Here is a 15804-nt window from a genome sequence, read left to right as displayed (position 1 = left end):
GCCTTTCTTGTTTTGTGCTTCCACAACACAGGATTGTGTTGGAAAATGTGTTATGTAGCTGATCTACAGCAAGTTTGCTTTGTTCTGCTGTGACAGTTCTCTTTTCTTTGCTGTACGGCACCTCTCCTTTCCTGTTCTGCAGGTAGCTGCTAGCAGGCTTGTTAGCTGTTGTCTATGGCCCACTGTAAGTTTCTAGGTGTTAATTACTCATTTGTAATCCAATTACCATGCTGCAGCATTTCCTTATTGTCTTCCCGTATCCTTCCTGTTTCAGCTGTGGTGCTCACTGGGCACATCCATTTACTGGGTTTCATGCGCGTTTTCATCCACGTTCACATGAAATTTTGGTTAGCTTGTGTGCTCTCAGCTAAGCAAAGCTATGGCTACTTCCACACCCCTATCCTGTGGCTTTGCTTAGCAACACCCAACATGGATTAGCAATGATCCAATGTGCTTACAGATACGGTGGTGCGCCGCTCTCTTGATGTCATGTTTACCTCCAGGCCACACCTCGGTGTTGTAATGCTACACTGTGTGGTACATCCTTACACCAGTGGGACATTTGCAATTCAGTATTACTTGACTCATTTGCATGGCACTGACTGCTAATTCCTAGTTACCACACGGAACACTGTCACAGACCCTTAGCAACCCGTGCGCCATGATTGTGGTGTAGCATGTGTGCCATTGACTATTATGGGGATATCATGAATTATGTTACATTACAGTTTTATGACATCTAAATATATTTTCATTATGATCCCATTTGCACATCGATGCACTGCAGTTTTACTTTGCGTTGGTGTGGCCATGAAATTAAATGTTAGTTTTTCTATGTTGTGCATGTTGTTTTATGCCATTGGCTATATATGTAGCCATTGGCATATATTAACATTATCACACGTAAGTTTGGTCCACTTTCATGGCTCCAATTTTATGTTTGACAACATGTAAACCGATTTTTTTTGGTTTACATTTCTACATGCTTACGCTACGCCTGCACAACTTCATGAATCGCTATATACCTTCATTTGCATGCTACACTGCTGCACATGGGGTAATTTGCATACATGGGCCGGGAGCTGCGCAGCTCTGCCATATGCTGGTAGTGCACGTGGAAACAGCTCTTACCTGAATCGTTCGACGGCCATATTTGTCACTAGATCACCGACACTACTCTGGTGCATGCCGCAAGCTTAATGAATCCCGGGGATAATTTTTGCACCAGATTGTTGGTTAAAGAAGAGTTTTCTTATTCAATTAAGAGATAATTTAGTTCAACAAGTAGAAAAGTATTTTCGATTATGGAGAATGTTGTACATTTATTGAAGAAGCCATCACATCTTTGAGGTGATGTGGAAGGGATGGAAGGAGGTAAATAATTTGTCAAATTGTGGTGTTTATTATAACCTGGGTGTAGAATATGTCATGCACATGTTTGCTTCTATAACTCTTTTTTTTTTTGAGACATTGACTTACAAGAATGGATGCATCACCTTCTTGGCCATTAGACTGTGTTGAATGGAAACAATGTTGTTGTTATTTTTCTTTCGGCTTTTCCTGGTTAGGAGTCACCACAGCAGAACTCTGGTCTGCTAATGATTGGCAGTCGATTTTTATGGTGCCGAGGTGCCAGCCCGACGCCCAACCTTCAATGAAGGCATACCCATTCACACTTGTCTTTTGAATGCCACTCGACCATGGGGAGGACAAGCAGACTCCACACAGAAGGCACTCCAGCCTAGAATTGAACGGGAGAACCTCTTGCTGTGAGGCGACAATGCTACCGCTGCACCACCACGTCTTACACAGGACCACCCTTTGAACAATGTCTCTGTGACATCACAAACACACACACACACACACACACACACACACACACACACACACACACACACACACACACACACACACACACACACACACACGTAGACACACACACAATCACACAAAAACACACCATACCTCTCAACTGTCTAGATTTTTGCCTCATATTTTGGTCAGTTCCTCATAAAATTTGTGGTTTTCTGGGTAATCATCAAAGAATGAATTCACAAATTGTGACATGCATTTGACTTTTAGACTGCATGTCCTTCAGAAAATGAATGCTAATGCAAATCCTATTATTCCAGAAATGTTCAACATTTATAAGAGCAATATTTAAAATTCGCTGTTGATTTTGGTCCTTTGTTCCCCATTTTTTGTTGGCTTTGTCCAGATGTCTTTCTTTTAAAGGCTGAGAGGTATGACACACATAAACATATAAACACATGCACACACATACACACACTCAAACACACCATGCACTGCAAAGGCAAGGTAAACATCTAAGTACCTTAGTTTTATGTATATTGCAGGTTTTGATGAGTTCCACTGCTACCTTATTGTTAATTGTAACTTTTAGCTTGAAACACCTATTAATGTGACCCTTCCTAAAAAAGACACTGGGAGAAGAAGAGTCTATTCAAGAATCTACTCTGTTTTGAGGAGAGGTGAAGACTATCCCTTGCAAAGCAGGACCAAGGCTCTCACATTGCTTTCCAAACAAGGAGGCACTGCATTCCCTGGATCAACACCATGATTCACTCAAGTAGTTGAAGTCAGTAATCCTTTATCCATATTTAGATATTGTCCTTAGTGAATGTAGGATCTCATTTATAAATTTGCAAATAATTTAACAAGCTTGGTAATGACATCCATGAGGCCAGCTGTATCTCTCTGCAACTCAGGAAGAGAGGAGTGCCCAGTTCACTGATTCTGCATCACTGGGAGACAGGAGTGCCCAGTGTCACTGATTCTGTATCACTGGGAGACAGGAGTGCCCAGTGTCACTGATTCTGTATCACTGGGAGAGAGGAGTATCCAGTGTCAATGGTTCTGACATGCAAGGTTAAAATCATTACAAGAACCATGGATGCTCTTAATGGTCTTGGCAATGTCCCATCTCCTTGATCCAGGGTGCCAGGTCATTGTGACTCTATCGTTATCCAGTTTTGTTAGTGCCAACTCAGTGAATCTAACCATAAAGTCAACAATTATGAAATGTAACCAATATGTTCTGTTCTTGTTTTGTGGTTGTAGTTAACAGCTGATTTATTAAATTGCTTATGTCTGGTACCCACTGACTATTTCCTTATATATGGTGCCCATTGATTCTGTGTGTCTGAGTGTATCATCAGGTGTTTTGAGGTAGATGTCCAACAGAACAAAAGAACATGACTGAGTAAATAGAGTAGTGCATGCAACATTGGCAGGTGATAGGACATTTTCTCCCAATGACCATCTTAGGATGCTGTATTCTCATATAAGGTATATGTGTAACAAGACTGGGATTATGTCAGATCTGTTGTGCGATGCTGAATTTGAATTTTTTACTGGATCCTAACTTGATTAACATAGGTAACTATTCATCTAGCTGTCCTGAGCCATTTTAAACCTAGACAATTTCTCTCAAAAGTGAGAATCAAACCCTTCATCTTGTGTTTGTGAGATAAACACCTGTATTATTATGCTAACTCTCAATCCATAGCCATATAACATTCAAATCTACCACTCATTTCCTCAGAATGACAAGGAGTGTTCATATTCCCTTGCTGACCATCTCAAAGCCATACATTTGTGGATGAAATTGAATACTTCCAGACCAGAGGCTATGACAGTTCATAGTACTGTAAGAACTCATCTCCCTGTCTTCAAAATTTAATTTTTTATGAAGGCAATAAGCTTGAGTTTTTAGAAAGAGTGCATAATCCTGGCTTTGTCTTGGATCACAGGCTGACAGCATGGGACAAGGTATCAGTTATTTTAAATTTTTATGTTATCTCTGAAACATATCAGAGATGAAGCACTTATTATCTTTAACTGGTCTTTCTATAGTAAGTTATGCCTCGGTCTGTTTACAGTTGGATTACTGCAATGTCATTCACCTAGCATTTCCTAGTACCGAGGCTGATCATTTACAGGAGGTGTGGAACTCTGCAGACGGGGTACTAATTCTTCTGCACTGATGACCTTGCATAGTCAGGCGATACATTTTCACAAACAATAATAGATACAAACATTTCTAGAAATTCCCTCCTCTGTTTCACTCCTGTTCTACACAGTCTACACTGATTACCAGTGTGTTTCAGGATTATGTATAAGGTGCTGGTGTTAGTATATTTGTCTTTAACATGTGTCCTTCCTACCTGATAGAGTTAGTGGTGTTATATAACACTCCTAAGATCTAGCATTCTGCCACTCAGTTGGTGGTTCTGGAGGTCTATTGTGAGAATTCTGGGAGGCAAGTTTTGCTTATCAAGTTCCCCACCTATGGAATCTGCTTCCCCAGTGGTTTTTGGGAGTGCACAGTGCTGACTGGCATCTACAGAACATTTAAGTCTTACCTTTTTGATGTTGCATGTGAAGGACTAGAGTAATGTAACATTTAATCTTAATTTTTTAATTTTACACAGTTATATGTCTATTTGTTTTAGTCATTTGTTTGAATACAAATCTATTTTATACTCATAATTTATTGTAAATGGTGTTTTGTGTAAAAGCATCTAAACAAAGCTGAAGTTATATTCAGTTAAGACAGTTAGGAACAATAAACGTTATTATTGTTATTATTCTCAGTTTTTCACTTAGTAGGCCTTTTCTGTTCCATTAGTAGGACAGAACTACGAAATGGATCAGAGATTAAAAATAAGCTAAAAATGGGGTTAATGCTATATAGGTACTGCAATTTAAATGTTAATGGGTGAAGAGATATGAAAGGGAGCGTTACAAGTTTTATTAGTCTAAAAGGTGGACTTGCAACTCTAGAGTTACTGGGTTAAAGAGACAATAGGAACAGTTGGGGCTGGGCAGGGAAAATTCTAAAATAGACACAAAGCAGTCTTATCGGACAGTTCTCACAGTTCTCACAATTAGACTTTGCTGTGTTTTCTTTACTGCAACATCTTATTTCTCAGCGTCTCTCTCAGTTCAGGTACAATTTATCCCTTTATGGGCAAGGGATGCAACATAAATGTTTAACTCTTGTCCATAAACTAGAACAAAAACTTTTAAATTTACAAGGAAACAAAATTAAAGTAAATAGCATTGAAATAAAACAAGAGCACAAATCAAGAAAACAATTTAAGTAAGCAGACTGTATACCAATAAATCAAAAATAGTGAGAATGTTATCTTATCTAGCAGGTCTCTGAATTCTCTCATAACTTTTCAGGTAAGGATGCTAATCAGCAGAGTGATAAAAAAACAGATACATCCCGTTATGTTGGGAAAAAAACAAATACTTTACTTTTACATAAAGGTGGTTCCACAGTTGCCCTAAATAATAATTGTCCAGTTAAGATGCTTTTACCCTTTCAATAAGTGTTACAAAGTGTTCTCACTGTCGGCTACTTCATCATATCTAATAATCTCATCATAACGTGGACTTAGTACAGGCATTGCACTTCCTAATGTGACGACAAAATTTGTTGATGTTATTCTTGCTTGACTCTCTAAAGCTTTTGATATAGTTTTTCATGCCAGTTAAATAACATCTTAAGAGCTTATGATGTCATTTCAGTATAATAAAAAAAGTTTTAAGACTCTCTGACTAATACAGCATAAGCTGTAAAATGGGATAATGTTTTTTTCTGTTCTTTATCGAGTAATATAGGTACTCCCAGGGTTAGGTACTTTGTCCACTGCTCTTCACCATTCATGTGAATAATATAACCAATCAATGCAGAGTTTGCAATCTTATTTAACATGCTGGTGAAATAACTATTGCCCTGAGTGAGTGTTTGCTAGAGTTCATTGATATCAAACTTAAAACATCATTCCATTCCTTACAATCCTGCATAGCCACCATGGGTCTACACCTCAGTGCATCAGCAACCAAGGCAAGGATAGCCACCTTGCTCTTCTAACAGCTTATTTCACATATATACTACCGCGCACTTTATTTTGTCACTACCATTAACTCTCTTTCAATTCATAAGCCTATGCTAGTTTGAGCAAAATATCTAAATTTGTAACACTACGAAAGAAGGCAACACTGCTTTTTGCTATAAAATCTTCAAAGACTTAGATAAACTCAACACCTTTCATTCACTCAGACTTTTTGTGATATACTGTATTCCAAAATCTGCCCCACATTTGTTGAAACCGTTCTTTGAATCCCATCCCCCAAAAATCTGTGAATCTTAGTCATATATTGTCGATTCTTAAATCTTGCAAAACATGTATAGCCTTCATATATCCCTTTACACTTGGAAAATCAGTGGTGTAAACAGATTTCAAGAATAGCTCTACCTTAGGTTCATAGGTTCATAGGACAATACTAGGCTATTGGCCCAGAGGCCCTTATAAGCCTAGCCAAGAATTTCGCCCATGTTCTCACAAAGTCAGCACCTGTTTCCCTCTGTCCAGCAGGGACACAGGTGGGATCCCAGGGGTGTATTTTCTGTTTCCAATCCAGTCATCCAAGTTCCTCTTAACGAGGACTAGTGAGGTACTCTGCTTGACATGAAGAGGAGTCTATTTCTCACATGGGGAGTCTTTGGGAAAAAATCTATCCCACCAAGTTCTATTAATGTCACTGACAAGGTTGAGGCCTTGTGCGCGGGTTGCAAGAGTGGAGTTTGAGTTATGAATATGCAGTAACTCCATCAAGGCTGGGTCTGAGACAGCCTTGTATGCCAGACACAGGTCACTTCTGAGCAGTCCATATAAGACTAAGTAGAGGGACAGGGCTTTTAGCCTATCTGTATAAGATAGGTGGCTTGAGACTCTGGATTTTCCTGGTCAGGAACTTCTGTGGTATCTTTAGCTGCTGCATGTACTTGGCATGGTACATGCTGAAGGGGGCATTGTACTCGATAATGGGTCTGATAAGGGAGGAGTACAGGGATGTTAATGACCTCCGTGTTCCTGGATAAAATACCTTTACTTATGAGGTAGGCCATGTAGAAAGCTTTCTGTACAATGGAGGCAACGTGGTGGTCAAAATCAGGTTGCTATCAACCTGGGTGCCTAAGTATCTCACGACTGATTGCATGCTTAGTATGTTGTTATTAATGTGATAATAAGTGGGAACACCATTTTCCCCAAAGGGGATAATGGTGCATTTCTTAGCATTCAGTTTGAGGCCATGCTTCTGGCACCAGTCATTAGTTTGGGTAAGGCCCTCTTGGAGGATGTTCACATCATTAGGGGAATTTAAGACACCACCCCACTTGCAGTCATCTGCAAACGTGGTCAGCCACAGACCACTGGTTTTGGATTTCACCTCAGAAAATTATATCCCAAGCAGTACAGGTCCCAAGACTGATCCTTGGGGTATGCCATTTATTACTAGTCTACTACTAGAGGTGGATTCCCCTATTTTGACTGGGTGGGTTCTATCAGTGGGCCAGTTAGCTATCCATCTGGTGACATATTGGTTGATGCTTTGCTGGGAGGGTTTATCTATTATGCCTGAGTGGGAATTATTGTTGAAGGCTTTGGCTAGGTCAAAGTAGGTGGTGTGCACTGTCTTCCCCTCATCCATGGCTATGGTGACAGTTTTGAAGACATGTACCAGGTTTAACAGGCATGATCTTCCTTTGACAAAATAAAATTGTCTGGGGACAAGTGTTTGGAGGTTGCCAATGTCCTTGTTTATAAAGTTCATCATAATGCATTCCATGTCCTTGCAGATTAGGCTAGTTAGGCTGATGGGCGGATAATTGGCTGGGTCAATGGACACTCCACCTTTTATGTAGAGGGATCACAGTGGTTGTCCTCCATTTGGCTGGGATGAACCAGATACTCAGAATTTGGTTGAATAATGGTGCTGAGAGCTCATTCCTGAGTGTCTCCTGTGTGTCACGTAGGATGCAGCCAGGGATAGTGTCGGGTCCCATAGAGCCTGTATGTTTTGCCTTTGAGAGGGAATTTAAGACCTGCTCCCTGGTGATAAGGGGAGAGAGAGAGAGCAGGTGCTGGGGATGTCCTGGTTTACTGATGGGGGGGGGGGCAGGGTGGTGAAGTTTTCACTGAACCTGTCTGCCAGCAGGTTGGCTATATTTATGGAGTTTGTGTATGTGGTGTTCCTAACCACCAGTTCAGAGTAGATTTGGGTGTTACCTTTGAGACTGCAGACGTATGTGAAGAAGGCCTTATCCTTAGTGGATGTGGCCAATTTGGACTCAAAGTTAGCCTTACAGGATTTCACCGGTGACCTTATTTGCTTGTTCAGACAAAGAAGAGATTGCTCGCAACTTGGCACCTGCTCCTTCTTAGTCCTGAGCAGCAATTTTTTTTCCTTTTAGTATAGAGTTTATTTATTGCTGTTGTCCAAAAGTTAGCCTTACAGGATTTCACCAGTGACCTTATTTGCTTCTTCAGACAAAGGAGAGATTGCTTCCAACTTGTCACCTGCTCCTTCTTAGTCCAGAGCAGCAAATTTTTCCTTTTATTATAGAGTTTATTTATTGCTGCTGTCCACCAGATGGGTTTACTCTTCCTTGAGGAAGATGATATGGCCCTGTCAGGTATTGCTGATTCCATGCAGCTATGTAGGTGTGCATATAGGTTTTTGGTGTAGTCTTGGACATTAGTGTTAGTTCCAACTGAAGGGACAGTGCCTGTGAAGCTACTTTCACCTGCTCTCAGGAGGTTGTAGTCAGGTTTGGAACTTTTTTCAGGGTTCAGGGGAGATGGTGACTTTGAAAGTGATCACTTTATGGTCGGATCTTACCAAGGAGTGTGACACTGTAGGGGTGCAACAGTGGCTATTCATGTTAGTTAGTACCAGGTCCAAGATATTTTCACCTCTCATGGGGTTGTTAACCAGCAGATCCAATGCACTGGCATTGACGAAGTCGAGGAATCTCTGGGAATTCATGTTTGGGTTAGAATAGGTTTACTCTATGGTTAGGCAGTTAAAGTTACCCAGGATCAGGGTAGAGAGTTGAATCTTGATGGATTCAAGTAAGTCCAGATAGGTGGACTGGGAATCCTGAGTCACAGTTTGGTGACTGTAGCTATCTATGATTTGAATAGGTGTTTTGTCAACAGTTAACTGCACCTGGAGTGTCTCCTGTGTGTCACACTATTTGGCCAGCCTGGAGGTGTGTATGTCTTTGATAAATATTGAAACTCCACCTCCTTTGACTTTGTAGCCCTCTGTTTGGGGTCTTAAAATATGATAGGATGAGTAACCTGGTAAGGTTGGGGTGCTCTCCGCAGCCTTGAACCAGGTTTCAGTAATTGCACAAATGTCAGCATCTTCCAAGGTGAAGAATGCTTGCAATGAATGCAGTTTCATGTTAAGACTCCTAGCATTTAGTAGCATGACCTTTACATTTTGTTTAGAAGAATTTTTCACGTTGGTGTCCTCATGACTTTGCCTAGGAAAGGCACTATGGGGGAGGCAAGAGCCTTAGCCAAAAGCCAGAAGCTCAGGGGAGAGAGATGAAGGCCATCTCTGGCAAAGCATCATGGTTTTGTCAATTGTGTCCTCCCAGGCTGTCAGGTACTGGATCCCCTTGGAATGACACCAGAAACTAAGCCAATTGTTAAAGTCAATCATTTTCTGTTTGTATTGAGGCATCATTCTGGGTGATGGTAGGATGCTGCTTTAGGCTAGGGATATACTTGCCTGTGACACATATTCAGCCAACTCAATCATATCTCTCTTCATGTAGTCTAGAGAGGTACATCTCAAGTCATTCACACCAACATGGACTATGACAGAGTCATAACAGTACCTGTTGTTGAGATACTTGAGTGTGCGCATATTATGGTGGATTCTAGAACCTGAAAAGCAACTTACTGTGACTCTCCCTTTGTCTAGCCTGGTGAGGGGCACATCTGTGTGTCTCACGATAGAGTCTTGTATGGCTAGTATGTTGGGTTTGTAGCTGGGCCTTAGAAGCTGTGAAACACAGGCGAATGTACTATGTGTGGTGCTTGGTGCTGTGGGTTGTGATGTGCATGTGCGTTTTTTACTCAGAGGTCTCTTTTGTTCAGGTATGTTTTTGTTGAGAAACTTTTCAGGTCCTTACCGAAACAACATCTCTTACAAAATTAATGGTGTAGCTGTAATACCACTTTATTATCTGACTTCAGAGCAACTAAGTACCATTCAAGTAGTATGAATTATTACTTAAATAACATATATCATCAGTCTCTGTATATCTGTATATCTGTCCATGTCTGCCATCCCATCACCTCTCATTATACTGAAGACTTGTAAGATTTTTGTATATTTTTACAATAGCCAGAAACAGCCTTTCTGTTTTGTATAACATATTACAGCATTTTTATTCATATTACATGAGGTTTGCTGATTATATTCCAAAACTGGTAAAAATGAGAGACAGTTATAGACTGTCTGTAATAAGACCAAATCATAACAGCTTTCAAAGGTGCATAACAACATTTGTTGTACTTATTTAAAACCAGGAATAAACATGTCTCTCACTCCAGCACGCATCAGACACAGTGGAACATAAATGTTTTGGCATCTTTAAGAGTTCTAATACACTTTACACTACTGAACAAATATACAAATGTGTGGTAGAGTGATATATCTTCACTTCTGGGCACTGCCTACATGGCGGCAAAATGTATTTTACAGTTTTCAAAGCTGTAAAACATGTTATTCTCCTACATTTTTTATTTGTGATGGTAGTACATGAAATAATCTGAAATTCCATATACTACAAAGAATTATGAGTTGGTTTCCACAGTAAAAGTACTTTGCTAGGAGTTCTCAACATGGATGACTAGCTTCATTTTTATACATTGCTTTGCTCCATTTTCAAGGTGATTTTATAGGCATGCATGTTTCATGATGGAAAACCCTATAATTCTCCATATTTTTATTTTTTTTCAAAATCTGCTATAACTCAAGTCTATTAATGTTGCGATGTTATAACATTTTCGTGATTTGTTCTTTTGTAATATAATGTCATCTAAATGTATTTGACTTTCCCTGTATTTTTTGCAGTCCATGCTCTAGTTCGTTTAATATATTTATCTTTTTATTTTACTATGCTTAACCAATTCTTTTGTTCAGATTTTTTCTTTTTTATCATCTCACAAAATCTGACCTGCATTTCTAAAGCCTTTGTGTTCTTTTATATAGTTTGTTCAAAAAATATCTAGTTTATTTTTCTTCATTTTTCTATTTCTTATAAGCCCCCACCTCCAGTGTTTTTTTTATGTTATAATTCATCACTAAATTATCAATGGATGGTCGGAAATAGATCTAGCCTTTACCGAGGTATCAAAGGTCATGGCCCTTAAACCATATTTAATCTAATAGCTTTTGCTATGATATCTCTTGTAAATCTATCTGATTATTCTCACAATTACTCTTTATGTACATATCTGTATCTAGGGTGACATGTTTTTCATCAAGCTAGTATTCATCAAGTCATAGACTGATGAAAGCTTTATAGTGATTCCTCATAATTTCAAGTGCTTTCAGTTGCTGGAAATGGGAGGCGTGTTGAACCTGTCCCCTGGAAGATCAAAAGTTATTTCTAGGTTGTACTGGATCAGGAATCAATGTAAAACTTTTTTTGAGCAATGTAGTATAGCTAGACGACTTGATATATATCCTATATCCATATATATTTAGGTTACTGTTTTTTTTGTTAAATAGGTTCATAGGTTCATCTGTAAGTACTAGGCTAGCTGCCATTTTAAGCCTAGCCAATTTCCCTTTTTGTGGAAAAATATCATTTCCCATTTGGTTATAGATTGGCCTTACCCATCCCATGACTGAGAACTATATATTAACCCTAAAGAGAATAATTGGGATCATAACATTGATAATTTGAGGGGACTCATGCATAGGATAAAGCATTTAGGAGCTACATCTCTCCATTAGTGTTTATTTTTTATTTAATATTTGTTAACTGGGAAATTCTGACTTGGAACAAAGTCGATTTTCAGTGGAGGCCCAGGGAGAAATGCTCCAGACACATGTTTTTGTAAGGTGGGAGGAAACTGGAGCAGCCGGAGGAAAATCACATGAGGCAGTTGTGGGATAAATTTTCTGTTTTCCATCCATAGAACTAAGTAGCAATTGAAAATGGACAGGGATAAACTTTGTTTTATTTTATTGGGGAGTATGTTCTGTAGCAGCATTGTCCTCTGCAAAATATACCTGTCTCTTCACACCATTCTGTTGATGTTGCAGAAGAGGTTTATGTCCCCAGACCGAGTATTTCTGATGCAATTTGACTTGCTGATGTACAATGAATCCATCAATAATGAGGCAGAGGATGCCTTGTGTGCCAGACACAGTTCACCTGTTAGCAGTCTGAAGGATATTGAATATAGTGACATGGTTCTGAGACGGTCCATGTAGGGCATGTTTATACCCTGTATCCCTTCAATAAGGTATCTCTGTTGGCATTCCAGTCACTGCATGCCGGGACAGATACACACCAAAAGGGGCATTATATGCAATGATTGGCCCAATGAAGGCTGAGTAAAGGGAGACAATTACATCACTACATCCAGACACAATACCCTTGTTTATAAGCTCTACAATATAGGACTTTCTTACAACAATACACACGTGTTGCTCAAAAGTTAGGTCACTGTCTGCAGAAGTACTCAAATCCCAAACAATTGGATCAATTCTTTGGGACATATCACAGTTCCCTGGGGTAGGTGACCTCCCAAAGGGAAAAACAATGCACTTTCTGGCATCTAGTTCCATACCATGATTTCTGACACCAGTCATTCATTTAAGACAACCCTTCCTCCAGGATGGCTAAGTCATTTGGGGACTCAATGACTGCTCCTAGTTTGCAGTCATCTACAATTTTAGTCAGCCAGAGCCCTTTGGTATTGACTTTTTCTTATGAAAAGTAGATGCCAAATGGGACATGTTCCAGCACAGAACCCTGGGGGGTCTCCACTCGTGACTGGTCTCCTTGTGGAGGTAACTTCCCCTAATTTGATTATCTGTGTCTTATCTGTGAACCAGTTGGCAGTCCAGTGGGCGAAATAAGGGTTTATTCTCAGTTTATTTAGCTGTTCTATTAAGCCTGAGTGGGGAATTGTGTCAAAAGCTTTGTGCAGGTTGAGCTATGTGGTGTGTATCATTTTGCCTTCATCCATTGTTTTGGTGATCTTTTCAAAAAAATCCACCAGGTTGAGTAAACATGACCTACCCTTGACAAATCCAAAATGAGACAGGTCTAGTATTTGGAGGTTCTGCATGTTCTCCATGTCCTGATTGATTAATTCCATGATAAGACTTTTCATGGCTTTGCATATGAGGCTGGCCAAATCCATGGGTCTATGATTGCCTGGGTGTGTGGAAGGTCCTCCATTATGAAGAGGAATTATTTATTTTATTTATTTTACATTTGTTGACCGGGCTAGTCCAACTGGATCATTGTCCATTTTCAGTGGAGGCCCGGGGAGAAAAGCTCCACAGATTAAAGCATGTTTATAGAAATACATGTAAAAAAGACACTTGTGATATAGGCAAAGAGCAATAATACAAGGAAATTAGTTCAGGTCAGGTGATGCTATTCTAATAACAAATAGATAATACTAACTATGTAATACAAATTATGTAATTAAAAACATGAAAATAAAAATAATTTTTTTTTTTTTTTTTTTTTTTTAGTAACAGTAGAATCATAATGTTATTTATGATTTGAGAGAGATTTAGAGTGTTAAATAAAATGCAAATATAGTTGAAAGATGAAAGTAGGTTAGTCTGGATTGGTACAAGAGCAGAGCCAGAAGTTATTCAGATGTGAAAGAAGTTGCTTTTAAAGCAAGGAAAAGTGGCTAGAGAGGAGATATGTAAGGGAAGGTTATTCCATATTTTGCCAACTGAGTTGGAGAAAAGGCAGTTCCCTGCAGAGTTTGAAATTCTGGTCATGTTAACTTGTAGCTTTTGGGAGGAGCGTAGTTGTTTTAAATTATTATAGGGAGTCAAGAGGTTGCTAAGAGCAGGTGTTTTGAGGGTTGATATAAAATTTTATGTGCTATTAAGAGTTGTTGATAGATAATCTTGTTAGGAAGTTCCAGCCAGTGTAGAAGTTTTAAGTTTATGCAGTGGTGAGTTCTATATTGAGATGCAGTGGCAAATCGAGCTATGTTGTGGTAGGATGTAGACAGTTTCCTAAGGTTACCTTTAGATAGATTAGTGTAGATCGAGGATGCATACAGAAGGGTAGAGATAAGATGTGATTGTGCTAAAGTAGTCCGTGCCTTAGGTGTAAGGAAGGGTTTTATTCTGTATAGTGAACCAATCTTTTTATTAACTGTTTTTTTGTGTTATTAATGTGGTGGTCAAAGCTAAGATTGTTATCAATAGTAACACCAAGCAGTTTTGTAGTGGAGTCAGGAGTAATGTGAGAGTTATCACTTGCAGTGATAGTAAAATGTAGTTGAGTAGATTTATGTGTAGGTGAAAAAAGTAATAGTTTTGTTTTCTTGGGGTTAAGGAGAAGACATCTTTTAGAGAACCATTGTTCAACGGTTGAAAAGGTAGCTTGTGTAAGGGATTGGAGTTCTGGTTGAGAGGAGGCTGTACAGATTAAAGTGGAATCATCTGCATATTGTATGCAGGTAGTGTTTTGGATAGATGATTGGAGATCATTAATAAAGATGGAGAATAAAAGTGGGCCTAGTATAGATCCCTGTGGTACTCCTAATGAGATGGGTAATAGAGTAGATAGAGAATTTTTCCAGAGTACTGCTTGATGTCGATCATCTAGATATGATGAGAACCAGGTTAAAGAAGAGTCATCCAAGGCAAGGGATTTCAGTATGTGGAGAAGAAGTGTATGATTTACCATATCGAAGGCTTTTGACAGGTCTAGAAATAGAGAAGAGGTTAGTTTGTTGTTATTACGGTTACAGTTGATGGTATTGGTGAAAGAGAGTAGTGCAGTGGTAGTACTATGTGAAGGCCTAAATCCATGTTGGGTGTCAGCTAGTAGGTTGTTAAGGAGGAGATGGTTTAGTAGTTGTTTATGTATACATTTTTCCATAATTTTTGCTAGAGGAGATAACAGTGCAATTGGGCAAAAGTTAGAAAGGTCGGTAGATTTGCCTCCTTTGTGTAAGGGTATTATGTGTGATATTTTCCAAATTGCTGGGAAAGCACTTTCTTTTATGGATCTGTTTATTAGAATAGAGACAGGATAGGCAATAGCTTTAGCTGCTACTTGCAGGAATTCAGCAGGAAGCTTGTCTGCTGAGGGGGTAGTGGGTTTAAGTTTGTGTAATAGAGATTGTATATAAGAGGTGGGTATGGGTTGTAGTTGAAGGAGAGGAAGAGAGTCATTGAAGCTACTTAAGAGCAGTTGAGAGGTATCAGGAGATAGGTGGTTAGCAAGACTTTGTATGGATGAAGTAAAGAAAGTATTGAAATTATTGGCTATTAAAGTAGAGTCTTCGGGGTCTAAGTCCTGGGGATTGGGTGTGATTAATTTGCCTGGGGTAATTAGATTGTTAATAGTAGACCAGAATTTTTTTGGTTCTTTATTGGTGGATTGTTGTAGTTTAAAGTAAAAATTCTTTTTATCTGTTATGATAGCTTTTTTGGTACTGTTTCTGAGCTCTCTAAAGGTTTGATGATCTGTTGGGTTTCTAGAGGAACGCCATTTATTCCAAGATTTATTTCTGAGAATAATTTTATGCTTAGTATTGGAGGTTAGCCAGGGTGCTGTCTTAGTCTTTGTTCTAGTAGTGCGACTTGGGGCATGTTGATTTAGGATTGCAAGGAATGCTGAATTGAAGTATTCAACGGCTTTGTTAAGTGTGAGGTGTTTTAGAGGGGTCCAGTTATATT

Source organism: Protopterus annectens, chromosome 4.part0 (genome assembly GCF_019279795.1).
Source record: "Protopterus annectens isolate FY-2018-M chromosome 4.part0, PAN1.0, whole genome shotgun sequence".
NCBI lineage: Eukaryota > Metazoa > Chordata > Ceratodontiformes > Protopteridae > Protopterus > Protopterus annectens.
Note: the sequence above shows the minus strand (reverse complement) of the source record.